Consider the following 27899-nt stretch of genomic DNA (forward strand, 5'->3'; position numbering starts at 1 on the left):
AATACCTCACACTTTAGTTGCCAATTTGATATGATCATCCGCCTGGTTTCTTAAAACTGAGCATGTTTCTAGGTCTTTTTTTCTCTACACCTGTTTTGGATGTCTCTGTTTTAGTTATGTAAAACAGTGAACTGAACTCTGTTGTGAACATTGTTTTGTAGACATGCTTTTTCAGAATTGGCTTTTCCTTTGCCTTGCATTTTTCTGTGAATACTTCGTACATTATATTAATGAACAGCCCTGGAAACAAGTACTGATGTGAAGACTTTCTTTTGCCATAGTCGCTCTTATATCTACATCTACATCCATAATCTGAAACCACTGTGAAGTGCAATGCAGAGGGTACACCTAATTGTGCAAGTTATTAGGATCTATTCCCATTCCATTAACATATGGGATGTGTGAAGAATGATTGAATGCCTCTGTGCCCAGTGTAATTATTCTAATCTTATCCTCACGATCCCTATGTGGGCAATATGCAGGGGTTGTAGTACATTCCTAGAGTCATAATTTAAAGACGGTTCATGAAACTTTGTTAGTAGACTTCCTCAGAACAGTTTACGTCTGCCTTCAAGTCTGCCATTTCAGCTTCTTCAGTAACTCTGTGACACTTTCTCATGTATCAAACAAACTTGTGACCATTTGTGTATTTATGAAAGTTTTAATATGGTCTCTCATCCATGTCACTTTCTCCTCAGAGATCTTGCTAGGATAAGATATTTGTCCCCTTTTGTCATTTTCAGGTATTCCAGAGACTTTTTTTAATTCATAGAGTATAATCAATTCTTTTATTGCTAACTTGGATCACACACAGTGAGAAATTTTTACAAACTCTTTTATCACATAATAGGAACTCTCTTGTCACACTTTTGTTGCTAGGTGCCTGAATAGAACACCTTTTCTTACATCATTTGGGTATTATAGTTTTTAAACATTACATAAACAATGAAGATAACTGGTAATACATGTTATGCGTCATTTTCTGATTTTGAGCAGGAACTTACTCACTGCATTTATGGTGGCAGTTATATTCAACAGGCATGAATACTTTTTCTGGCACAGTGTTACAATTTATGTTGGTGTATTCCTGACCTGATGTTATTTTGGATTGTCTTTTTATTCTTCTACTCCATCCATATTTCTTAGCTGTATTCTTCCTCTAATATGATCATCAGTTTCTTCGTTGTCGACATCTTCTACTAAATTACCTATCACACTAGAATATCTTGAAAAATATCTGGAAGTAATAAAATCTCTGATAAAAATCAAATGCCAAGAACTCCACAGCAGGAAGGTAAAATGCAAGTTACTAAATCAGAGAGATGGTCAAATCTCCAGCAAAGCTGTTTTAATCTAATGGCAATCATTCCAAATTCCATTATATTATAACCACTCTTCACAGATATACACAGCTCTATAGCCTATCACATGGTCTGGGGGCTGGTAGGATGAATGATTGCTGGAAAAATCCACATTACTTTAGTAACCACTCAATGAATTTTGCAATGGTAACGTATTTTCATCTCTAGAGCGTGTATTTCTGTCGTCCATTTCACTGACACACTATTCTAACTTGGAAAATGTACATACAAACAGCAAGAACCTTACACTTGTACACAGCAAAGAGAATATAGTGTGCAGCAAAGAGCAAAGAGAATACAAACGCAGTCAAAAATGAAAAAATAACTGGAATGGGACAGCTGAATTCTATACAGTCAACATCATTTTTTGTTACCAGTTGAAAAATTACTCTGTAGTCAGTTGTATGCAATATTTATACAATCACTGCTATAAAAAATAAGCAACTATTTTGACTTAATATATTACACAAACTCCAAACTTTAACTCACAATCATAATAATATTTTGCACTTGGATCAATTCTGCTTTCGCACTGAATGAGAGCCATAACTTGGAGCCAAAATGATCCACGTGTAGTTTTTCACATGGAGAGTATGGCAAAACAAGATCAATTCTAATTTCGGAGATGAGACGTTCATACAGAAAATGGTGATTTTTGTATTTAGATCAAAGTGACAGAAAAATTTATATTTTCTCCTGTGCATCCATGTAAAAAGCTCTAATGAAAGAAAAACATGATTTGGATCAGTAATTTGGTGTGGATCTACTGCCCCCAAATGTCTGAGTAACAGGAACTATTTCATATATAATTTTGGCTTGTGCAATCACCTCTAGAAGCTATATGTAATCTGGAAGGGAAGGGGAAGTAATTGGAGATGTGACACATTCATTGTGTTCTTATTTTCTACAAAAATCTCGGCTTAAAACTGTCAGTTTTTGTTTAGAATAAAAATACCTATTCTTAAATGTGAAAGAATTACCAGAGCTAAAGGTGGTGCCGCTTCAAAAGTAGCATGACAATAACTAGACAACACAGGAACAACTGTGTCAGTTGAAAGAACATAAAGCTCAGTCAGATGTGTGGTTCCTGAAGAGGGGCAGTAGACTTTTTAGTAGTTGCCGGGGCAACAGCCTGGATGATAGACCAATCAGACCTTGTAAAAATTAATCAAAATGGCATTGCTATGCTGGTACTGTGAACAGCTGTAAGCAAGGGAAAACTACACCCATAATTTTTCTCGAGGGCATGCAGCTTTACTGTATGGTTAAATGATGATGGCGTCCTCTTGGGTAAAATATTCCGGAGGTAAAATAATCCTCCATTCGGATTTCCAGGCAGGGACTACACAGGAGGATGACGTTATCAGAAGAACTGGATCGGAGTGTGGAATGTACGTCCTTTAATCGGGCAGGAGGGTTAGAAAATTTAAAAAGAGAAATGGACAGGTTAAAGTTAGATATAGTGGGAATTAGTGAAGTTCGGTGGCAGGAGGAACAAGACTTCTGGTCAGGTGAATACAGGGTTATATGCTAAATACAAAATCAAATAGGGGTAATGCAGGAGTAGGTTTACTACTGAATAAAAAAACAGGAGCACGGATAAACTACTATGAACAGCATAGTGAACACATTATTGTAGCCAAGATATATTCCAAGCTCATGCTTACCACAGTAGTACAAGTTTATATGCTAACTAGCTCTGCAGATGGTGAAGAGATTGAAGAAGTGTATGATGCAATAAAAGAAATTACTCAGATAGTTAAAGGAGATGAAAATTTAAGAGTCATGGGGATCTGGTATTTGACTGTAGGAAAAGGCAGAGAAGGAAAAGTAGTAGGTGAATATGGAATGAGGGTAAGGAATGAAAGAGGAAGCTGCCTGGTAGAATTTTTCATGGTGCATAACGTAACCATAGCTGATACTTGGTTTAAGAATGATGAAAGAAGGTTGTATACATGGAAGAGGACTGGAAACACGGGAAAATTCAGATAGATTATATAACAGTAAGACAGAGATTTAGGAACCAAGTTTTAAATTGTAAGACATTCCCAGGGGCAGGTGTGAATTCTGACCACAATTTATTAGTTATGAACTGCAGATTAAAACTGAAGAAACTGCAAAAAGGTATGAATTTAAGGAGATGGGACCTGGATAAACAGAAAGAACCAGAGATTGTAGAGAGTTTCAGAGAGAGCGTTAGGGAACAGTTGACAAATACAGGGGAAATAAATACAATAGAAGAAGAATGGGTAGCTTTCAGAGATGAAATAGTGAAGACTGCAGATGATCTAGCAGGTAGTAGAAATCCTTGGGTAACAGAAGAAATATTGAATTTAATTGACAAAAGGAGAAAATATAAAAATGCAGTAAAGGAAGCAGGCAAAAAGGAATACAAACGTCTCAAAAATGAGATAGAAGTGCAAAATGGCTAAGCAAGGATGGTTAGAGGACAAATGTAAGGAGGTAGAGGCATATCTCACTAAGGGTAAAATAGATACTGCCTACAGAAAAATTAGAGACCTTTGGAGAAAAGAGAATATCAAAAGTGCAGATGGAAAACCAGTCCTAAGCAATGATGGGAAAGCAGAAAGATGGAGGGAGAGAGGGGTCTATCCAAGGGATGTTCTTAAGGGCAATATTATGGAAATGGAAGAGGACGTAGACGAAGATGAGATGGGAGATGTGATACTGTGTGAAGAACTTGGCAGAGCACTGGAAGACCTAAGTCAAAATTACTGCACCAGGAACAGACAACATTCCATTAAAGCTACTGATAGCCTTGGGAGAGCCAGTCCTGACAAAACTCTGCCATCTGGCGAGCAAGATGTATGAGACAGGCGAAATATCCTCAGACTTCAAGAACAATATAATAATTTCAATTAACAAGAAATCAGCTATTGACAGGTGTGAAAATTACTGAACTATCAGTTTAATAAATCATGACTGGAAAATACTAACACGAATCCTTTACATACGAATGGAAAAACTAGTAGAAGCTGACCTTGGGGAAGGTGACAGGGGTAAAATACAGGGAGCGAAAGGCTATTTACAATTTGTACAGAAACCAGATGGCACTTATAAGAGTTGAGGGACATGAAAGGGAAGCTGTGGTTGGGAAGGGGGGAAGGGAGTGAGACAGGGTTGTAGCCTCTCCCCGATGTTATTCAATCTTTATATTGAACAAGCAGTGAAGGAAACAAAAGAAAAATTTAGGTATTAAAATCCATGGAGAAGTAATAAAAACTTTGAGGTTTGCCGATGATATTGTAATTCTGTCAGAGACAGCAAAGGACTTTGAAGAGCAGTTGAATGGAATGGATAGTGTCTTGAAAGGAGGATATAAGATGAACATCAACAAAAACAAAACGAGGATAATGGAATGTAGTCGAATTAAGTCGGGTGATGCTGAGGGAATTAGATTAGGAAATGAGAAACGTAAAGTAGTAAAGGAGTTTTGCTATTTGGGGAGCAAAATAACTGATGATGGTCGAAGTACGGAGGATATAAAATGTAGACTGGCAATGGCAAGGAAAGCGTTTCTGAAGAAGAGAAATTTGTTAACATCGAATATAGATTTTTGTATCAGGAAGTCGTATTTGTATGGAGTGTAGCCATGTATGGAAGTGAATCATGGACGATAAATAGTTTGGACAAGAAGAGAATAGAAGCTTTCGAAATGTGGTGCTACAGAAGAATGCTGAAGATTAGATGGGTAGATCACATAACTAATGAAGAGGTACTGAATATAATTGGGGAGAAGAGGAGTTTGTGGCACAACTTGACAAGAAGAAGGGATCGATTGGTAGGACATGTTCTGAGGCATCAAGGGATCACCAATTTAGTATTGGAAGGCAGCGTGGAGGGTAAAAACTGTAGAGGTAGACCAAGAGATGAATACACTAAGCAAACTCAGAATGTTGGTTGCAGTAGTTACTCAGAGATGAAGAAGCTTGCATAGGATAAGGTAGGATGGAGAGATGCATCAGACCAGTCTCTGGACTGAACAACAACAACAACAACAACAACAACAACAAAGCTCAAAATTAGTATTAGAAAAGAGAAATTAAAGCAAATGGTTTCAGAATAAAAATATATTAATCCTTTTACACTTGTTTATTTTATTTTCATTTAATTACAATGGAAAACTGAAATAATTAAAAAAACTCTCTCTTGAGCATGTTGTCCATTGACATACACATACTTTTAATAATCCTGCTGGCTGTCCCCTTGTCAATGTCAACAAAGTCTCCAATGGACAGAAAGAAATCACCAGAGGCAAAGTATCTGAATGTTAGTAGTAGCTGGTTCATTGGTGGAACAGAGGCATTTCTGAAAGAAATAAAAGAATTAGATGAGATAATTTGTGTGACAATTAAACAGACATTTAAAAATGTAACTTGTCAGCCATTCCTTCCACTGTTTTCATTTTGTAGATTCAATAACTAAAGATACATATTAGGTGAATGAAAAGTACGTATGCTCTTATAACACGCAGTTAACTATTATTTTATGATAAATACAGATGATGTTATATGATGATAACACTAATATACTAACTGAAAAACACAGTAGCTGTATTCTATAGCCATTTTTAAACAAAAAACAGTACTGACTTTACGATTAATGTTAATGTCGTTGATGGGAGACAATTTTGTTTCTCAGAACTGTTAATGGGCTTGTGGTCTTAATATTTTCATGAAAATGCGGAATTTGTTGTTCTAATTGGGAGTAAGAGTGAACTTTTTTTTCTTCGTTTACAGATGTAATGTGGCTAAGTCAATTCAGCGATAATAGTGGAATTGTGGTTTATTCATCTAAGGACATCCATTTGCAATCTATTTGGTTTGCATACAGGAGGCATGTCAAAATTGTTTAATATATTTAAAATGATTTTTAAACAAATAAATAATAATACTAAAATAAAGAACATAATTAAAATGATACTTCTTACGATATGTAACACTTTGAGTCCGACTCACATTTCCAGTTCATCCTGCATGAATTCATCCACTGAGTAACAACATTTCAGTATCAACACCTCATGTAGCTTTTTTTAAGTGGACTTAAATTCATCTGCATTAACTTGTCCTTTTTAATATATTATAAATTTTTATTTCCATATATTGAGATCCCTCTGCATACAATTTGAGGTGGTGGTAACCATAACATTTTCTTTCTTTCTTGTGTTATGTGAATAAACAAAATGGTTTCGTGTGGTTACATAGGCTTTCCCAGTGTAATAAGTCTTGACAGTCTCTTCGTGTTTGCTGCCGGATCCTAAAATCAACTTGACTCGATATTTCGGCGATCCAACTGGTCGCCATCTTCACGAAAATGCTGCTTCTGCTGATGAGTCCCACTGAGAACTGATGCCAGGTTGCAAATCGACGTCCTATATAGGCCACCATTCAGTACACAGTGCATGTGCCGCCGATCCCGGTTTCTGCCTTCCTAGACATGGAGGTGGCGCCGCCCTTAGTGAAACTCTGCTGCCAACAATATATTGCAATCAAGGCCGCACCGAAGAACGTTCAGTTTTGAAGCGAGATAATACAGGATTCCATGTCTTGCTAAAAGGAAACCCATTGTCTCTGTTGATTAAATTATCGGCCAACCTAATTTCAATCACCTCTTTATAGACACTGTTCCAAAAACCGGAAATGTTGGCAACAACCACAGTTTCATCAAATGTCATACTGTGTCCCTCATTTAGGCAGTGTTCTGCTACTGCCAATTTTTCTGGCTGTTGTAGCCTCTTATCACTGGCGATGTTCCACACACCTGGACGGAACAGGCTCTTAATGTTAAAATTCCTTAAAATTCATTCAATCTTAAATGATAAGCCTCCAACATAAGGAAGAAAGGCCACCGATCTATGTTCCTCTTCATACACCTTCGGAGATGGTCCAAACTCCATAGCCCAACAAATCTGCTTCTCACTGTGTCCATTTTCCTTAAAAACAGCCATCAAATGCTCAAGTTTTTGGGTTAAGCTGTCTGCGTCAGAAATGGCATATGCTCTCCGTACGAAAGTCCTAAGGACGCCACTGTGTTGGTGTGGTGGATGACAACTCTTAGGATGCAGATACCAATCTGCGTGTGTCGACTTTCGGTGAACAATGGGTCCCAAAATACCATCTGGTTTTTTTTTATAAACCATAACGTCTAAAAATGGAAGCATCCCATCATTTTCAACCTCCCTAGTAAATTTGATACAGGGATGAAGACAGTTGAAGTGGTCCAAAAATCTGTTAAAAGCATCACGTCCATGCGGCCAAACGAAGAAGGTATCATCCACATTCTTCGATGCGGCCTTGATTGCGATATATCGTTGCCAGCAGTGTTTCACTAAGGGTGGCGCCACCTCCCTGTTTTGGAAGGCAGAAACTGTGATGGGCAGCGCATGCACTGTGTACTGAACGGTGGCCTATATAGGACGTCGAATTGCAACCTGGCGTCAGTTCTCAGTGGGCCTCATCAGCAGAAGCAGCATTTTCCTGAAGATGGCGACCAGTTGGATCACTGAAATATCGAGTCAAGTTGATTTTAGGATCTGGCAGCAAACCCGAAGAGACTTTCAAAATGGTTTCTTTCAAATAATTCATGTTTGGTATACAGAAAGATATTTATCTTACATACACTGCCAGAAAAAAATTAGTACTCCCTTTTAGAGGTTTCCAGTTCACTCAGGATTTATTATTACAACTGTGCTTATGGAGTACATGATATGATTATATTTACACATTAATAGCACAAATGGTTCTAAGGTACCAGCTATCGACCCATACTGAATCACCCATATTAGTATGTACAGATGGCACGTACTGTTCTGGGATACATTATGCCATGCCTGCTCAACCTGTTCCTGTAGTTATGTAGGAGTTGTTATTTGGCAAGTCACATGAATCAAATCTCGTCCCATCATATCCCACTTGAGCTTGAGTGGAGACAAGTGTGGAGATCGTGCTAGCCACCGAAGTTTCTGCATGTCTTGCAGAGCACATTGAGCTTCACAGGCAGCCCATCATCCTCCTGTCGCAAAACCGGCAAAAGAAAGGTTCTAATAACAGTCTGCACATATTGAGCACTGGTTAGTGTCTCCTCCAGAAACACCAAAGGTGAACAAGTGGTGTAGCTTATCATACCGCAAACAATAAGACCCGACGCTTGGACGAATGCTCTTTACAAGACAGTGCTCACCAGGTCTATGTCATATGCACAGATGACCATCACTTGTACACAGACAGAATCTGCTTTCACCACTGAAGGCCACAGTGTGCCATTCCATCTTCCAAGTGATCCTTTAACGGCACCAGTTGACCAGTGCAGTTCAATCGTGTGGCGTGAGTGGAACACAAGCTAGAGGAGTGCATGCCCATAGTCCCTTTACTAATAACCGGTTCCCAACAGTTTGTGTTGACATGTCTTGGCTCACAAGCCCTCTTATCTGTAGCTGTACAATATGCCACTGCTACCCTTACAATACAATGATATTGGTGGGCATCTGTGCTGTGTGGACTTCCAGAACATCATCCACAAGTGTGAGAATGTTCACATACTAAGCACGAGTGCATCTCCATGGCATGGTTGCCTGCTTGCTTCACACATTTGCACTACACTGAGCCTTTTGGCTATGAGCATTCCCTATTAAAGAGCAGACACAGATGGCACCCTGGCAGCAATGCCATTACACTGTCTTTTAGCAGATGATGTTGAAACCATTATCAGTACACCTACTAGCCCGAGGTGCCATGTGCTGTCATTGGATCAGAATCAACGTCGTCTTTCCAGGTGTACTAGTTTTTTTTTTTTTCCAGCAGTGTATATATGGAGACAGCAGTGTTAAAATTTGAGTTTTCTAAGTAATGGACAACATGGTTCTTAAACGATTTACTGGGCACAAATTTCGAATCATTTTTACTTCTATTTTTACTATCCACTCTGCATTTGTCAAGTTTTCCACAAAACAATACCAGACCTAATAACGGACTCAAAGTAGACTGTACACACTACTTTCATGTGGCTGTGTCACTTGCAATTAATAATATTTGTATAGCAAATGCAAAGCTACTCAATTTGCTTGCTAGGTACTCAATGTATGCCTGTCAGCTCAAATATTTATCCAGATTTAACCCTAAGAGACAGTTATCTTGGCTGTCATGGATAATCTTAATCCATTTACATTTTGACCGTTTGGTTTTAAATTGTATCATGTGAGCCTTGTTGTTGTTGTTGTTGTTGTTGTTGTTGTCTTCAGTCCTGAGACTGGTTTGATGCAGCTCTCCATGCTACTCTATCTTGTGCAAGCTGCTTCATCTCCCAGTACCTACTGCAACCTACATCCTTCTGAATCTGCTTAGTGTATTCATCTCTTGGTCTCCCTCTACGATTTTTACCCTCCACGCTGCCCTCCAATGCTCTCTTCTTCAGAAATGCTTTCCTTGCCATTACCAGTCTACATTTTATATCCTCTCTACTTCGACCATCATCAGTTATTTTACATCCTAAATAGCAAAACTCCTTTACTACTTTAAGTGTCTCATTTCCTAATCTAATTCCCTCAGCATCACCCGATTTAATTTGACTACATTTCATTATCCTCGTTTTGCTTTTGTTTATGTTCATCTTATATCCTCTTTTCAAGACATTGTCCATTCCGTTCAACTGCTCTTCCAAGTCCTTTGCCGTCTCTGACAGAATTACAATGTCATCGGCGAACCTCAAAGTTTACTTCTTCTCCATGAATTTTAATACCTATTCCAAATTTTTCTTTAGTTTCCTTTACTGTTTGCTCAATATACAGATTGAATAACATCGGGAAGAGGCTACAACCCTGTCTCACTCCTATCCCAACCACTGCTTCCCTTACATGCTCCTCGACTCTAATAACTGCCATCTGATTTCTGCACAAATTGTAAATAGCCTTTCACTCCCTGTATTTTACCCCTGCCAACTTTAAAATTGGAAAGAAAGTATTCCAGTCAACACTGTCAAAAGCTTTCTCTAAGTATACAAATGCTACAAACGTAGGTTTGCCTTTTCTTAATCTTTCTTCTAAGATAAGTCGTAAGGTCAGTATTGCCGCACGTGTTCCAACATTTCTACGGAATCCAAACTGATGCTCCCCGAGGTCCGCATCTACCAGTTTTTCCATTCATCTGTAAAGAATCTGTGTTAGTATTTTGCAGCTGTGACTTATTAAACTGATAGTTCGGTAATTTTCACATCTGTCAGCACCTGCTTTCTTTGGGATTGGAATTATTATATTTTTCTTGAAGTCTGAGGGTATTTCACCTGTCTCATACTTCTTGCTAACCAGCTGGTAGAGTTTTGTCATGACTGGCTCTCCCAAGGCCGTCAGTAGTTCTAATGGAATGTTGTCTCCTCCCGGGGCCTTGTTTCGACTCAGGTCTTTCAGTGCTCTGTCAAACTCTTCACGCAGTATCGTATCTCCCGTTTCGTCTTCATCTACATCCTCTTCCATTTCCATAATATTGTCCTCAAGTACATCGCCCTTGTATAAACCTTCTATATACACCTTCCACCTTTCTCCCTTCCCTTCTTTGCTTAGAACTGGGTTGCCATCTGAGCTCTTGATAGTCATACACGTGGTTCTCTTCTCTCCAAAGGTCTCTTTAATTTTCCTGTAGGCAGTATCTATCTTACCCCTAGTGAGATAAGCTTCTACATCCTTATATTTGTCCTCTAGCCATCCCTGCTTAGCCATTTTGCACTTCCTGTCGATCTCATTTTTAAGACGTTTGTATTCCTTGTTGCCTGCTTCATTTACTGCATTTTATATTTTCTCCTTTCATCAATTAAATTCAATATTTCTTCTGTTACCCAAGGATTTCTAGCAGCCTTCGTCTTTTTACCTACTTGATCCTCTGCTGCCTTCACTACTTCATCCCTCAGAGCTACAAATTCTTCTTCTACTGTGTTTCTTTCCCCCATTGCTGTCAACTGTTCCCTTATGCTCTCCTTGAAACTCTGTACAACCTCTGGTTCTTTCAGCTTATCCAGATCCCATGTCCTTAAATTCCCACCTTTTTGCAGTTTCTTCAGTTTTAACCTACAGGTCATAACCAATAGATTGTGGTCAGAGTCCACATCTGCCCCTGGAAATATCCTACAATTTAAAACCTGATTCCTAAATCTCTGTCTTACCATTATATAATCTATCTGATACCTTTTAGTATCTCCAGGATTCTTCCATGTATACATCCTTCTTTTATGATTCTTGAACCAAGTGTTAGCTATGATCAAGTTATGCTCTGTGCAAAATTCTACCAGACGGCTTCCTCTTTCATTTCTTAGCCCCAATCCATAATCACCTACTATGTTTCCTTCTCTCCCTTTTCCTACTGACGAATTCCAGTCACCCATGACTATTAAATTTTCGTCTCCCTTCACTACCTGAATAATTTCTTTTATCTCATCATACATTTCATCAATTTCTTCGTCATCTGCAGAGCTAGTTGGCATATAAACTTGTACTACTGTAGTAGGCATGGGCTTTGTGTCTATCTTGGCCACAATAATGCGTTCACTATGCTGTTTGTAGTAGCTTACCCGCACTCCTATTTTTTTATTCATTATTAAACCTACTCCTGCATGACCCCTATTTGATTTTGTATTTATAACCCTGTATTCACCTGACCAAAAGTCTTGTTCCTCCTGCCACCGAACTTCACTAATTCCCACTATATCTAACTTTAACCTATCCATTTCCCTTTTTAAATTTTCTAACCTACCTGGCCGATTAAGGGATCTGACATTCCACGCTCCTATCCGTAGAATGCCAGTTTTCTTTCTCCTGATAACGACGTCCTCCTGAGTAGTCCCCGCCCAGAGATCCGAATGGGGGACTATTTTACCTCCGGAATATTTTACCCAAGAAGACGCCATCATCATTTAATCATACAGTAAAGCTGCGTGTCCTCGGGAAAAATTACGGCTCTAGTTTCCCCTTGCTTTCAGCCGTTCGCAGTACCAGCACAGCAAGGCCGTTTTGGTTAATGTTGCAAGGCCAGATTAGTCAATCATCCAGACTGTTGGCCCTGCAACTACTGAAAAGGCTGCTGCCCCTCTTCAGGAACCACATGTTTGTCTGGTCTCTCAACAGATACCCCTCCATTGTGGTTGCACCTACGGTACGGCCATCTGTATCGCTGAGGCACGCAAGCCTCCCCACCAACAGCAAGGTCCATGGTTCATGTGAGCCTTAGATATGTTAAATTCAACCCATTTAGCTGGGACCAATTTTCTAAGTTGCTGAGGGTACTGATCACAAATTTGTGCATTTTTTCTGTATCCTGATGTACATACATACATAGATTAATCCTTGTTCCATAGATCGTGAATACGAAAGTTCGTAATGATGTGGAACATGTCACTTTAACCTACGTTTTCTTTACACAAAATAATTAATTATTATTTTTTTAGTTACTACTTCATGTATAAGAACTCACCTATTGAGTAGAACGATTTGTCATTTATATTTTTCTTTTAATTTGCTTTTAAATGTTGGTTGGCTATCTGTCAGACTTTTAATACTATTTGGCAAATGACCAAAGTATTTTGTGGCAGCATAATTCACCCCTTTTCGCGCCAAAGTGAGATTTAATCCAGAATAGTGATCATCCTTTCTTCTAGTGTTGTAGCTATGCACTTCACTGTTATTTTTTAATTTGGGGTCAGTTATTAATAACAAATTTCAAAGTGAATATACATATTGCGAAGGTACTGTGAATACCCCGAGTTCCTTAAATAAATGTCTGCAAGGTGATCTTGGGTGGGCTCCAGGTTTAGTCTGATTACACGCTTTTGTGCAATGAATAATTTCTCCCTTAATGATGAATTGCCCTAAAACATGATGGCATATGAAAGCAGTGAGTGAAAATAGTCATAGTAGGCTAATTTACTAACATGCTTATCACCAAAATTTGCAATAACCCTAATAGCACAAGAAGCTGAACCGTTTTAGCAGATCATCAATGTGTTTCTACCAATTCAATTTCTCATCAGTTCACACACCCAGAAATTTTGAGTATTCTGCCTTAGCAACAGACTTATGTTCATAGTCTATATTTATCAATGGTGTTATGCCATTTACTATACAGAATTGTACAAACTGTGTTTTCTCGAAATTTAGTGAGAGTCCATTTGTAGAGAACTACTTAATAATTTTCTGAAAGACATTATTTGCAATTTCCTCATATGATTCATGCTTGTTCGGTGTGATTACTATACTTGTATCACCGGCAAAAAGAATTAGCAGTGTATCTTCATGAATATAGAGTGGCAAGTTGTTAATATACATTAAGAACAATAAGGGACCCAAGACTGAACCCTGTGGAACACAATTCTTGATACCTTCCCAGTTAGAGGACACTGCTCGTTAATTTCAACCTTCTGTATTCTTCCATTTAAGCATGAATTAAACCATTTGTGCAGTGTCCCCCTCATAGCACAATACTTAAGTTTATCTAGAAGAATTTCACAATTCACACAATCAAATGCCTTTGAGAGATCACAAAATATCCCAATGGGTGATGTTCAGCTATTCAGTGCATTTAATATTTGATCAGTGAAAGCATATATAGCATTTCATGTTGAAAAGCCTTTCTGAAAACAAAACTGACATTTTGTTAGTACTTCATTTTTACAAATATGTGATGCTACTCTTGAATACAATACTTGTTCAACTGACGCAGAAAAATCATCTGTGAGCAGAACTGATGGGGAGCTGATATTTAATGGCATGTCATTAACACAGAAGAGAAACATGACTGGGCCTAATATGGAGCCTTGAGATCACAAAATATCCCAATGGGTGATGTTCAGCTATTAAGTGCATTTAATATTTGATCAGTGAAAGCATGTATAGCATTTTATGTTGAAAAGCCTTTCTGAAAACAAAACTGACATTTTGTTACTACTTCATTTTTACAAATATGTGATGCTACTCTTGAATACAATACTTGTTCAACTAACACATAAAAATCATCTGCGAGCAGAACTGATGGGGAGCTGATATTTAATGGCATGTCATTAACACAGAAGAGAAACATGACTGGGCCTAATATGGAGCCTTGTGGAACACCCTGAGCTATTTTTTTTCTAGTCAGAATAATAAGTTACTCCATTTAAAGAAATGCTTCTCTTTGCTTTCTTTTTACAAGGAGGATTTAAGCCATTGCAGGGCACTGCCCCAAATGTTTTCAAGTTTGTGAACAAGCAATGGATGACTTCCAGAATCAAAAATCTTTGTGAGGTCATAGAAAATGCCTGCCACACTATAGCTATTGTCCAATGATGTACTTATTTTGTCAATGAAACTGTTCACTGCCTCTATGGTGTTTTTCCCCTTCTTTTAAAACCAAATTCATTGTTCAGAATAAGAATATTTTGCGATTAAGTTTTGAATTTGGGCAACAGCAACTTTATCAAATGTTGTAGATATGACTGGTAGAACTGAGGTAGGATGATGATTTCCCATGACCTCTCCTGGCACCTTTAGAAAAGTGCTTTGACTTCAGCACATATATCTGGGAAACAGCCCCGTTGAGCACTGCACTGTGTGTTTTGAGACGTAATACCTGAAATTTGGCATTCTCAACAAGTTCTGGACACTGTGGATCTCAGAACATTGAATTCTGTAAAGATTTCCGAAATGGAAAGTCCCACGTGTCTAGCTCTAACTACCATTCCACATTCAAAGCCTTTTAATTCCCACTGTGTAGCCATAATCACGTCGGAAACCTATTCACGTGAATCACCCGAGTACAAATGACAGCTCGGCCAGTGCACTGCCCTTTTATACATCATGTGCATGATACTCCTGCCAACTATATATGTGCATATCACTATCCCATGACTTTTGTTACATCAGTGTATCACTAAATTAGCAAGTTTTCTTTACCGAAGTTCCTTCTCCTATGGGTTTTCACACTTGAAATATTCGTCTGTCTGTGCCAGCTCATCAATAATGTACAATGATCTGAAATACTTAAAACTAGACAAAATCAAACAATGGTAAATGCAGGTTGGAATAATGACAATATTATGAAAAGTATTTAGACAAAACACACACACACACACACACACACACACACACACACACACACACACACACAAACAAACAAACAATTCACATGCACAACAACAGTCTCTGCCTGCTGAGGTCAGAGAGAGAGAGATAGAGAGAGAGAGAGAGAGAGAGAGAGAGAGAGAGAGAGAGAGAGAGAGAGAGAGAGGAGTTGTCTAATTCCGAAAAGGCCTTTTTGGCTGAAAGCTTACTTGCTGACAGCCTGTCTGTTGTGCCTACCTGCAACTCAGCACCTCCACTATATGGTGTGTAGCAACTATCCTTTTCATAATATTGTAATTAAATCTACACAAAATTTACAGAGACCTTCATTTATATAATTAGTTAAAACATTGTCAATACAGGTTACTCACTGACTATTGCCTCCAGTAGATTCAAAGAAATTCAGTCTTGAAACATAGCTACAGGGTGGGGCAAATAAAACTGGTCTGGAGAACAGAGTTCCTGGGTACAAAAAACCAGAAGAGGAAAGAAAATACAGTACTAACATGATTAAAGCAGATGAAATTAACCACTTTTGGGCCTGATCAGCATGTTATGGGTGGATCGAAGCTGGACTGCTGAAATTGCTGCAGTCTGATCCGAAATATTCTGCTGCAATTCTTGAAGGCTAAGAGGATTGTTGCAATACACCTTAGACTTGGGGGCTCCCCACACAAAGTAATCACACACAGACAGAACAGATGGCCTGAGAGGTCAGTTAGGGCTGCGACCAGACTGATCTCTGCTAACATCTCTGTCAGGCATGAAAGTTTTGTAAATGTGCTCCAATGTTCGTCCGGCTGTATGGGTAGTTGCTCCAATCTGTTGGAAGTAGAATGCTATTACAAATTCCGATCGTATCCACTCAGATGGGGTACTTTTATTTGCCATACCATGTACTATCACATGTGATATCAATACTAACATCAGCAGCTATTAGATTTCTTTCTTTCTTTCTCTACTAAAGTCTTCTAGCATAATTTGAAACTTAGATAACAATAGTTCTGTTGTTGACCTCCTGGGGATTCTATATATTGAGATTACTATAAGAGTTACTGAAGACCATTTCTGGTTTCATAATTTATATCACTATGCAGAGGTACACATGAGCCTCCATGTGACCTGTTCCTTCTGCAGAACTACTTGCTAACCTGTAATTCCCTGTTTTGCTTAAAATTTTAATCGTGCCCTCAGGAAACCAGTGCTCTTTTTAATAACACAAACTATAGTATTTGCAAATTTCCAATTCGTCTATTTTGGAGTTTTTCAAAGGCTTTAGCACGTTTCTTTCAAGATAATGGCTTAGCTTGCTCTCTTGTATTTCTTCATAAGATTTCTCCAATCACTACTTGTCAGTTCCCTCATTTTTAGATGGCAAGTATCTGTGAACATCTTACTAAATATTTTTATCTTAACTTACTCAGATGTAGAGCATCCTTGGCAAGACACCTTGCACTTAGGGTTTTGTTGGGATCAATGAAAATGACACCTAGTTTACTGCATTGTTTTTTTATTGCCATTTATTCTCTACACATAACTGTCACTCACAAATCTCCTCGACACAGCACCACTGATTATTATTCTAGAAGTCGTGTAGAGGCTTCTGGCCATTCAAATAAGGTTCCTTGTGTGGTTTTTGATTTATTCTTCACTGCTGCTTTGAAGGGAATTCGTTCCCACATGGATAAAAACATCTTTTGGATTCCTTTTACACTTATCTGCTGCACTTTCTATTGAGTTTAAGATGTTGTAACGTATAATTTAACTTTTTGTTACATTAAAAATAATAAAGTTGTTGTATAATATTAATATGAATTCGAAAAGCACCCAAGACTGGTGTGGTTTTGCGATTTGATTACATTTATTTTGGCACTGTTTGTTAAGTAAAATTAACTAGTTCTTTCTAATACTGCGGCAGTTGTAACACAAGTCAGAAAAACAAAATATTTTGTCATGAATTAGCATTGTTATGCACCTAGTTTCTACAGTAACATAGTGTTCCCACACCCTCCATCCAACAGTTTCTTCTCTCCCACTCTCTTTGTGTGCTGCCCTCTGCCGACGCACCTGTCTGTCTTTCACCTTTTTGCTTTATTTTTCCCCACAGCCTTCAGACGATGTGCCTATTGGAAGTATAGTTCCTACACACTCCATAAGACTGTGCTCCCCTCTCTCCCCACCCATACACTTCTACCCCTTCCCCTTCCCTGCCCCCTCCAGATAGCCACTTACATCCCACGTGACAGTTGCATTCTGGTCTGAGCTGCCTGAGTTGGAGGTCATGTGTGTATGACGTGTGCTTGCTTGCGCGAATGAATGGTGTGTGTGTGTGTGTGTGTGTGTGTTTCTCTTTCTTTTTCTGATAAAGACTTTGCCTCAAAGCTAATTGTAAGTGGTAAGTAGCAATCTGTATTTTCCTTATATTTCTGTCATTCCAACCTGGAGTTTCCATTGTTCAAAAATTATAAAGAAACAAAACAAAAATTACAATAAAAAAAGGTAAGTCCGTCAGTCACAACAGGGGATGTAACTACAGCACATGGTAGTCCATCATTGTTGGTCTCTAGCTTCATCTTCCAGCACTGCTGGCTCCATTTGTTTAAGGACTGGTAGTACTCAACCCTTCCATCACATCTTTGGATAACCCCTTGGTTATTTTCCATAAAGATGAGAGTGGAGGACTTGATTAGCGAAGGATTCATCAGCTTGAAAAACGTGGCCAAACCACCACAACCTTTTCTGCCCTAATATTTAGCCAATGTGTGGTTCTGCAAACTGCATATTTCTTTGTTCCAATTTACATTCCATGGTATTGTAGATGGGTCCATAGATCTTTCAAAGTATCTTTCTCTAGAAGGCATAGACTGCTTCTTCAGTTGTTGCTGTCTCCCAAGTTTCACAACCACATACAAGTATCAGCCACACTAGTGTCATATGCAGCTGAATCTTTTTCTTCTCATATTACATGTGACTTGAATAAACTGTTCAGATGAAAGAACATATAATTAATGTTCATTATTTATTGATGCACTTCTTTCCTCACTTCACTTTTACTAGTCAGTATGGACCCAAGGTAATTGAATTCATTCAGAGATATACCCACCAACAACAATGTAAGGAAGGAGAGCCAGGCAACATCATATGATGAGACATTTTATCATCACAAACCACAAGCCCAACTTTCTTCATGCTGTGGAGAAATTGGGGAGTATCAGTGATAATTTCTCCAGGGTGTTGCCAAGGACCGCAACATCGCTGGGAAATGCCGGGATGGTGTGTGCTCCCACCTTTTCAATTTATTTGGTGTGTCAGGTGTGGCAGTCTACTTTTTCCAAGACCAAGTGAATGCGTTTGGTGCCAATTGTTCTCCTTGTCTCAATCTATTGTGAATATTGAATGATGGCGATAGCTGGTTGCCTAAGTGTACTTGATAAGTTGATTGAGTGTACCAAACTGCAATTTGTGGGGTGTGTTTCATTAAGAAGTGAAATTCTTCTAACGTTCTCCATTCCATGGAGCGGCCATTGCTGTCAGAAGCTTACCTTAAATAAATGAAGATGAACTGTAATTCCTGACCGAACTTTTAAAATTTTCCTATCAGCTGCCTCAAGGTAAATATGTGACCAAGAGTCAACCAACCAGAGACAAAGCCTGATTGATGGGGGCCTACATTTGCTTCAGGCAATAGTTTAGCAGCAGTGTTTTAAAGAGTTTATAAGCAATTTCAAGTAATGAAATCTCTCGGTAGTTGGATACATCTGTAGGATCAGCTGGGATATATAATTGGTCCCTTCCATTCTACAGGAATTATTTCTGCTCTTCAAATGGTAGATATTAACAGCTTCAAACATCCATCAACGTTTCACAAATGGAGCACATCTCCTGTTTTATCACCACATCCTGAAACTTTGCTGTTGTTGAGATACTTTAGTGCAACACTGATTTCTTCCTCTGATGGTTTGAGGACTTCCACTCTATTAAACTAAGCCCACATTTGCGTAGTCACCGCTGTTGGTCATAATTCAGTAAGTTCCCAAAATGTATTTTAAACACTTTTATATCTTTCTTTACTGAAGAAGGCTTTGGATGAAAGCTGTACTGTGCAAGTATTTTCTTTGAGCCTGTCTGCAACTCAATATGTCATCTTTACAGCGAGTAGCAATCTGTCCTTTTCCTAATACTGTTCAAAATGTGTTTTAAACGGGTTTGCCTGCTCTAATGGTGGTACCACTTCACAATAATAAACAAAAAAACTGTTACACACAAAGCATTCCTTGAGTTGTTCTTTAAATACTATCACCAATCTCCAACTACAGGACCACATCGAGTGGGGTGTACTCCTTCTATGGATCAATTTTGCCTTTAATACTGCTGTACGCAAAAGTCATGAACAGTCATCAATTTTTCTCATCTTGGCTTATCAGTCTGCTTCATCATTATCTAACATCTGGTACATTAAAGATCTCCTTCCACTCATGAAAGATGCACACATTATAAGAAACAACTGCAGTGGAGCAAAAGACAACAATTTCGTGTGTGCATTAGTGGGCGGCTGAGCGTACAAGTGTAGGAGTCTGACCTTACTTCAAACAGACACCATTGTTAAAAATTTTGTCAAGGCTAGAAAAATGGCCAATGAAGTTGCTTAGAAGACGATACTTCAGCTCACTGGGCCATGGGAAAGTTTAAGGTTCATCGCCCCAATCACTCTCTTGGTTCATAATTTACAGAACCGGACAGTTATAAGGGTTCATTTATCCAAGCCTAAGATTAATTACTATTAACCTTCCCGTTCAAAATGTTATGGCATTTTACAATCAGTATATACTACGAAATTATTTGTACCTTCAGATTCGGTTATATATGGAGTCTCAATTGTGTGTAGTTGTAAGCTCAAGTTGCCAGTAGCCTTGGTAACACAACTGCCTATTCCATCTTAAAGGTTATTGGTTTATTTAAGGGATGACTAGTTTGCGAACAATTTTTTAAAATAACTTAATTGTTAGTAGCCTAGTGATTATTTCTCCATCCCCTACCCCCTCCATGGCTGCAAATTAAGTGGGTGTGTAAGAGCCATGACTGTCAGTGGCTCAATTAACTGCATCTGCCAGAGCATGGTATTGAGATGCTTTTGCCGATTTCCTTGACTCCACTTTCTGATGGAAGTGTGATGACGAGGAAGTGAACAAACCAAGTCACAAATGGCAAAGAGTGTAGTGAGATTTTTTGAGACAACAGTAGCACAAGGAAGACAGCTGTAAATTGTACTAGCACTACAGCCCAAGTCAACAAGCACACGGCTGAGCTGTCGATAGTGTCAGCAAAATGCATAAGGAAGTGTTCATGATTTGTTTTTGTAGCTGAGCTGGCTAAAGACAGCAGTGTACGATGATAACGGTACATTCCACATCTGTCATTACTGCACGGCTGTACGGTATCGGGATCCGAGCATTTTTGATGTGGACAAGTGCCTGTCCCACATCTGCTGCAGCTTTGAACGTCACAGTGCATGTCTTACTAAAATGTGTGATTGATATAGCCTTGTACAGTTTTGGATTATAACGGAGCTAATTCATCTATGTTTATGAAATAACAGTTGTTTAACATCTGCTGCACTGAACCAATTACAATCTAAGTTGATGTTGGTAACGTGCTGGGACTGTGGCTAAAATGGCAGTGCACCTCTGCACTCTTCATTAATGTTTACATGCACGAGCCATTGGGGATGCATGCATGCACATGCGTGCACACACAGACAGACAGAGAGTGTCGATCTCCAAAGAGATTGAATGTACATTAGTAATACAGGTTGTCACATGGGAGACGGACGGTGTTGAACTGCGTAGTACTGAGGGCGCGGTGGTGGGAGGTGGTCATGGTGGGGATAGCTCTGATCTACGCAAGACGCCACTTCATTTACTCAGTGACTATGGAGCAGTGGGACTTCCAACGCCGAGTGTTTGTCTATGACAGTTTCATGAAAAGTGGTGAGTCTATTATTGATACGCAGCGACTGTTTCGTGCACGGTTTAATATCGGTTGACATGGAGCTGTTCCGAGCCGTAACACAATCCTCAGATGGGTGGAAAACTTCAGATCAACTGGAAACATACAGGATAAGAAGCATCCTGGGCCAAGACGCAGAGTAACAACACCAGAAAATGTTGAAAGGGTAAGGCAAGCGGCAGTCAGATGCCCATGACAGTCAGCTAGATGTCGTGCTAGTGAGTTATGAATCAATCGAGAATCGGTTAGACAAATTTTGCAGAAAGAATTAAAATTCCATCCCTACAAATGCTCATTGTCCAACAACTTAAGGAAACTGATTTTGCTGTACGAGAAGACTTCGCTTACAGAATGCAAGTGATTTTGGGATAATATGAAAATGAAATTTTATTTATGAGCGATGAAGCTCATTTTCATTTAAACGGGACCGTAAATAAGCAAAACCTATGCTCCTGGGCTCCCGAGCATCCACATCTTATCCCAGGTCTCCCGGCGTCCTCTACACTCAGAAAAAGTAACAATCTGGTGTGCTCTTGGCTGTGTTGGCATTGATTTGAAACTTCCTGGCAGATTAAAACTGTGTGCCCGACCGAGACTCAAACTCGAGACCTTTGCCTTTTGCGGGCAAGTGCTCTACCATCTGAGCTACCGATACACGACTCACGCCCGGTACTCACAGCTTTACTCCTGCCAGTATTTCGTCTCCTACCTTCTAAATTTTACAGAAGCTCTCCTGCGAACCTTGCAGAACTAGCACTCCTGAAAGAAAGGATATAGCGAAGACATGGCTTAGCCACAGCTTGGGGGATGTTTCCAGAATGAGATTTTCACTATGCAGTGCACACTCTGCTGCAGAGTCCGTGTGATGGAGGATTTTGAGAAGAGACTGGAGTCTTGCATTTGAAATGATGGACATCACCTTGACGACATTATTTTTCACAAATAACTTTGTTAACTAAAATGGCAAATAATGAGCTTTGATTTTGTGTAAATAAACATGCATTAATTTTAAAGTTGGCTGAGTATTATTTCATTAAAAAACTGTCAGTCTCTCGTGTGTCACCCTGTACTATGGGGATGGTGTCAGTATATAGGCTGATTCACAATGTACATTACATTATGTCAAATAACCTACTATTTTGCTTAGTGTTTGTTACTGTCATTGCTGAAATGTACTCTCAGTATTAATTGACTAGCAGTTGTAGGTACTTCCCAAGGAGAAGGAATGGAACCTTAAAATGTAATTTCCCTTTGATGCTATGAGGCAATATTTTCATAAACAGAAAATGTAAACCTGAATTTGGCTACTCATACAAGACAGCTAGCCAACTGTCACACCCCACTTAAAAGCTGTGCAGCGGCTGCATTAAAGCTTTGCAATATGGCTGGTTTGCAGGTGATCTGCATTTGACTGTGTTAGTTATATCAGTGACAAGTCACAAATAATGACAAGTCAAAAATAATGTATCGTTGAATGAACGAGCTAGGGATTTATTGTGTAAAGGAACTGGCAGTAGTGTCATAAGGATGAACTAGGATATTTCAGATGTCTGCTGGGAGGTGAAGAAGAATGAAAGTTCAAAAGGTGAGCCAAGACTTAGAACTTACGGTCCAAAACCAATCTACAGCTCCCTTTGCACAGCGATTGTGGTCATCTAGATTTGCAAGTTCAGTGGTTTCCCTAAATCATTTACAGTAAATGCTAAGATAAATGAAAAAGGGCACACCTGTTTTCCTCACCAAGTACCTGCACCTCTCCCACAGGCAGGCCATCCCTACCCTGCTACCTCTCCCCCTTCTCAACTCTTCTGTACTCCCACTACCCACCCCAGCTCGACAGCCACTCATGTCAGACACAGTTCCAGCCGGGCCTTAGCAGCTGGAGATAGTAACTGTGTGTGTGTTTTCTACTTCAGAAGAAGGGGAAACTGAAATATTACTAACATTCTTTTTCACTGTGCATATCTCCAACTGAAAGCTCCTCTATGTGGTTAATAACCATCCGTCCTTTCCATATTGTTGTTATTATGTCCTCGATTTTCCATTGTTTGAAAAAGATTCCTAATCTAGTTTTCACTCAACTTTTATTCTCTCTCACTCTTTGTTTCACCGGAACTTATTTTCTCCTTTCATCCTAGTTCTAAACTGGACTACTCACTCCACTTCTCAATCTATTCCACTCAGCCCATCTTTGCTGCCATCTCTGCCACTTTGGTTACTATTGTAACTCTTCCCCTCTCTGACACTTCGCCCTCTGGTCTTCTTCTCTCTGATGCCTCACCCTTCATCTCACTACAGATAGTCCCTCTTGTCCTGGAGCCTGAGTGAGCTGCCCTTTCTTCCCAGCCAACCTCTGTTTACTCCCTCAGGAAGGAACTAACAGTTCCGAATGCTACGACATTGTTTCCCCCAACCTTTATATACATCTAATGGCAGTACAAAGAATTTTGCCTCTTAATGCTGAACATAGCCAGCCATTCTGTCTCCTCAGTGCATTGTAACTCACTTAGGATGCTATTTGTTGTAATTTGTTCATTTCACAAAGAATTAAAATGTTATGGGAGCCATGATGCACCTGAATTAGAAATATGGCTTTTTATGACCAAATGATTAAGGTGTTTTAGATAAAAACTGGTTAGACTCTTGTGGTAAAATGACAATGTGTGTCTGTCTGTCTACTGGAATTATGGTTAAACTGATTGAGTATAGTTTCTCTGGAGCACTAACACTAACTATTGGTATGAGTTGATTGTAGATGCACTAAGCTTCAATGATTTAATTGGGTAGATAAAAAAAAAATACTCACCAAGCAGCAGCTGGAGAGAACACATATGAAACTTAGGAAATGTGCAAGTTTGCCCTTCCCTTACTGACTCCAAAAATTTGGGAATTTACAGACTTTTTGTATGTATTTTTCCCTGAAGCCAGTTGGTGAGCACAGCTTTCTCTATATATTCAGTTATATTTTCAAAAGTTGGTTAGTTTCATTGATATATAAACTTCAACAACATCACACTGTGTTGCTTGGGCTGCACAGTTATTATATTAGTACATTAGTCAGTACCACCAAGTCGAGTGCCTAATTTTAACTACAGCTGTTGTATGTATTTATCATTTCACCTCAGTGCTTATTCTACAGACTGCTCTACAATTGTGTGTGTGTGTGTGTGTGTGTGTGTGTGTGTGTGTGTGTGTGTGTGTGTGTGTGTGCACCTCAGTTTCCGAAGCATCGAAATCGAGTTTGCAATTCACTTTTCTCAGCCGATCGTAGGTTGTGTCACATGATCTCCCCAGCTGATGATAGCAGATATACAGAGCATAGGTCACATGATGTAGTCAGCCAATAGCAACATCACTGTTCAGTAGTGCGAACACACAAGTAGGAAAAGTTAATGTTTTAAATTAATGTACTTAGTACAGCCGCAAGAAAAGCTAAGCTTTGACATATAATGTTGGTCTTTTTTTTTTTTTTTTTTTTTTTTTTTTGTATGTGTTCCACTTTAAGATATGTCAGACAAATATGCCAGTAACATTTTAATTACTGGCATAAATGTCTTGTCCGCTGGGCTCAAAATTCTTCTACATGGCTGCCCTCAAAGTGTTAAGCCTTAAATGAGGATCAAACACTCTGTCATTTAAGAAATTCAAAGCACATTCACACACATAATTCACCTTCTTTAAAATGAAATTTACTCTGAAAGTAAAGCTTTTCAAACCATCATTGGCAATATTTTCCTGCAACCTGTTAGAATTCGGTTCAGGAGTTGTCACAGAGCACCAGAGAACAGCGTTACTGTGCTTGCACAGCTACGATGACGTAGGAAGCCTATATGTTCATACCTAAATAACATCAAGAGACGTTACATTATGTCACAAGTGAAACAGGACATCCGACGATACACCAAGAGCATCGGTATTCTGTAAACCATACTAAAATGCATAATTCAGCTTAAGACGCACATTCGTTTTGTTGAGATTCACAAAGAAGTAGGCCCCAACCTGATATTAAGCTTTTCAGTATGGTTTTTGTATGCAAATTTGGTTGGAGTACCAGTACTATGTTATCTCATGTTTGGTTCTTTATTATGGCATAATGCCATGCGTGCCAGAAGATAAAAACATGCACCCAAACTTCAGCAAACATTTGACACTAGCCAATAATATTTCAAATAAACTGACTGCCTCTAGAGAAAAGATTAATAAAAGCCATATTTCTTTAGCAAATTGACAGAAATAACTTCATTGTTGTGAAAGGCAATTAATGTCTGACTGTCAAAACCCTGGAAATGAAACAAAATCAGAAAACTGAAACTAACAACATATTTTAGCATTCCATAATTATGTGAATGTATTTTAATTCACTTTATAGCTCCCAGCACAGAGATCCATTTTGTTTTCATTTGACAGAAGAGGAAGCAGCAAACTCACCAAACTTAATCACGGGTCATGTGGACCCTACGCCCTCCTTGCCACTGCTGATAAAGCAGCAGCCACGCGACAAGTAGCCAAAAGCAAGGCACTGGCGATACACGACTCAACTGCGCATGCACATGGGCCTGCTGGCAACTGCTCAAACAAACCAAATGTAAACCTTATTGATGCCACAATCATTGGAAACAGTTTGTTGCAATGAAGTATTGGACAGTCTTTGTGCTAAAGCCTTTGACACATTTTGCTGTTGGCAGATGCTTGTGTGTGCACTGTGTTTTGTTGTTGTAAATAACGCATTTCCTTTACAACTTAAGTTTTATTTTGTTGTTTTTTCCTCATTTATATTTTATTGTAGCAGAATTATTTTTCAGTGGTGGGTTAAAGTAAAATTCGTTGTTACAGTATCAGTTTTTACCACTCAAAACCACAAAAATTTAACTGAAAAATCTATCTAAACAATTCCCGGGTTGTTCCCGGTTTTCTCTCAGATGAAAAAATTACCAGTTTTTTTCCAGAAATCCCATTTGCCCTGGCCTGTATACACCCTCCACGTAGATGTCCTAAAAATCTAGAAAAGCCGACTACCATCTAACGTATGTGAGAAATTAATCACCACTCCTGAGCACGATATAGAGAATTTTCTCTCAGTTCTCAATTTTATTGATCTTATTTATGAAGAGATACCTGCAAAATCACAAAGTGATAGCACACAGGGAGACTACACACGAACAACACAGCAGCAATAATAACCAACACGGTTGGCAACTATACCCCTTTGCAACAAAACCAACAGGAACCAATTTGGTAACGAGAAGGGGCAAAAATTCAAGTGAGGATATAAAAATAACCAAGGACAGAATTTCAATCAGACAGAATTTAATGGCCAGAGAGGTGACAGTGAGCAAGCGTACAAAGTGGTGCTGACTGGGGGTAATGACCCGAACGGGGACTGGCAGTTACAGAATGCAACTGGGCGCCGCATGACTGTAATCAGTAACATCAAAATTATGTTTCAAATAGCGACCAGGGACAATGAAATTTCGAATCGAGAGCCATGGAAGATACCAACTGGCAAAACCAGATGCATAATGTGCACATAGTCAAGGTTAGCCCAAATGAGGACGTTCGTGCTCAGGGTAACTCAGAAAACCCGAACTAGTTTTGATAGGGCCCTGTTCGATGACCAATAATAGGGCTTGAGGTACGGAACTGGTTAAAAGCTGTTTTCTTAGATACGACACCTGTGGTGATATCAAAAATGACCTGTGTCAGGAGGATATTACCAACTGTGTGTATGGAAATGAAGACACAGTACAAATGTTACTTACAGGATTTGAAGGTCAGCACCCTGATACGAATTTCCTAAAGCAGTGCAATGCTGTTCTCAAAAACTTCGGTGAATCAGCTTTGATAATTGGTTCAGTTCCCAACAGCTTCAAATACCACACACCTCCAGTAGGAGAATGTTGTAATTGATGGCTCAGTGTGTAGCACAGAAGCTTTGTAAATGTAAAATTGCTTCTTTGAATCTCAGAAATGGTCACTATTTTTTTACTTTTACTTTAATTGAATATTTACTAACAAATCTAAATGATAAGTAACAAATATAACTCTTGTTTATTTTTAAAAACTGGCCAGATGAAAATAAATTAAAATTTGATACAGTGTTACACAATTACATATAAAAGAAACAGTGAATGAGTAACAATGAAGAGGCCCCAAAAAGGACCAGTTACTAGTGAAGTATAGTGTCGATAGATGACATCTGTCACTTGCCACCACAGTTTTTTCCACACCAGAGGCTAGCTACTGCTCCATTATAGGTGACCCACAAATGTGGCAAGTCACTTCATAAATTCTATTAACACGTAACGCAGAGGAATGTTGGAAGTGGCCATAGCGAGGTATGTCAGAAATGCAAGGTGCTCGCTCCGTCAACATCTGATTTTAAGTGACTAATGACTGAATGTGGCAGATGATGCATTTTGTAGTCCTGAATTTAAACTCAT

General features: G+C 39.0%; 1 protein-coding gene across 2 annotated transcripts in view; it reads right to left on the reverse strand.

Moving 5' to 3' along the window:
• Nucleotides 1–5459: 5459 nt before the first annotated feature.
• The window catches only part of LOC126291556 (CWF19-like protein 2), a 246200-nt gene continuing 223760 nt past the window's right edge, over nt 5460–27899 (reverse strand). Inside the window, exon 15 of one of the 2 annotated variants that reach the window (XM_049985067.1) lies at nt 5460–5690. The gene's annotated coding sequence lies outside the window, so the exon portion shown is untranslated. The remainder of the gene's footprint in view (nt 5691–27899) is intronic. The other variant, XR_007551811.1, reaches the window with a different exon arrangement.

This window comes from Schistocerca gregaria, chromosome 9, assembly GCF_023897955.1.
Source record: "Schistocerca gregaria isolate iqSchGreg1 chromosome 9, iqSchGreg1.2, whole genome shotgun sequence".
Classification (NCBI taxonomy): domain Eukaryota; kingdom Metazoa; phylum Arthropoda; class Insecta; order Orthoptera; family Acrididae; genus Schistocerca; species Schistocerca gregaria.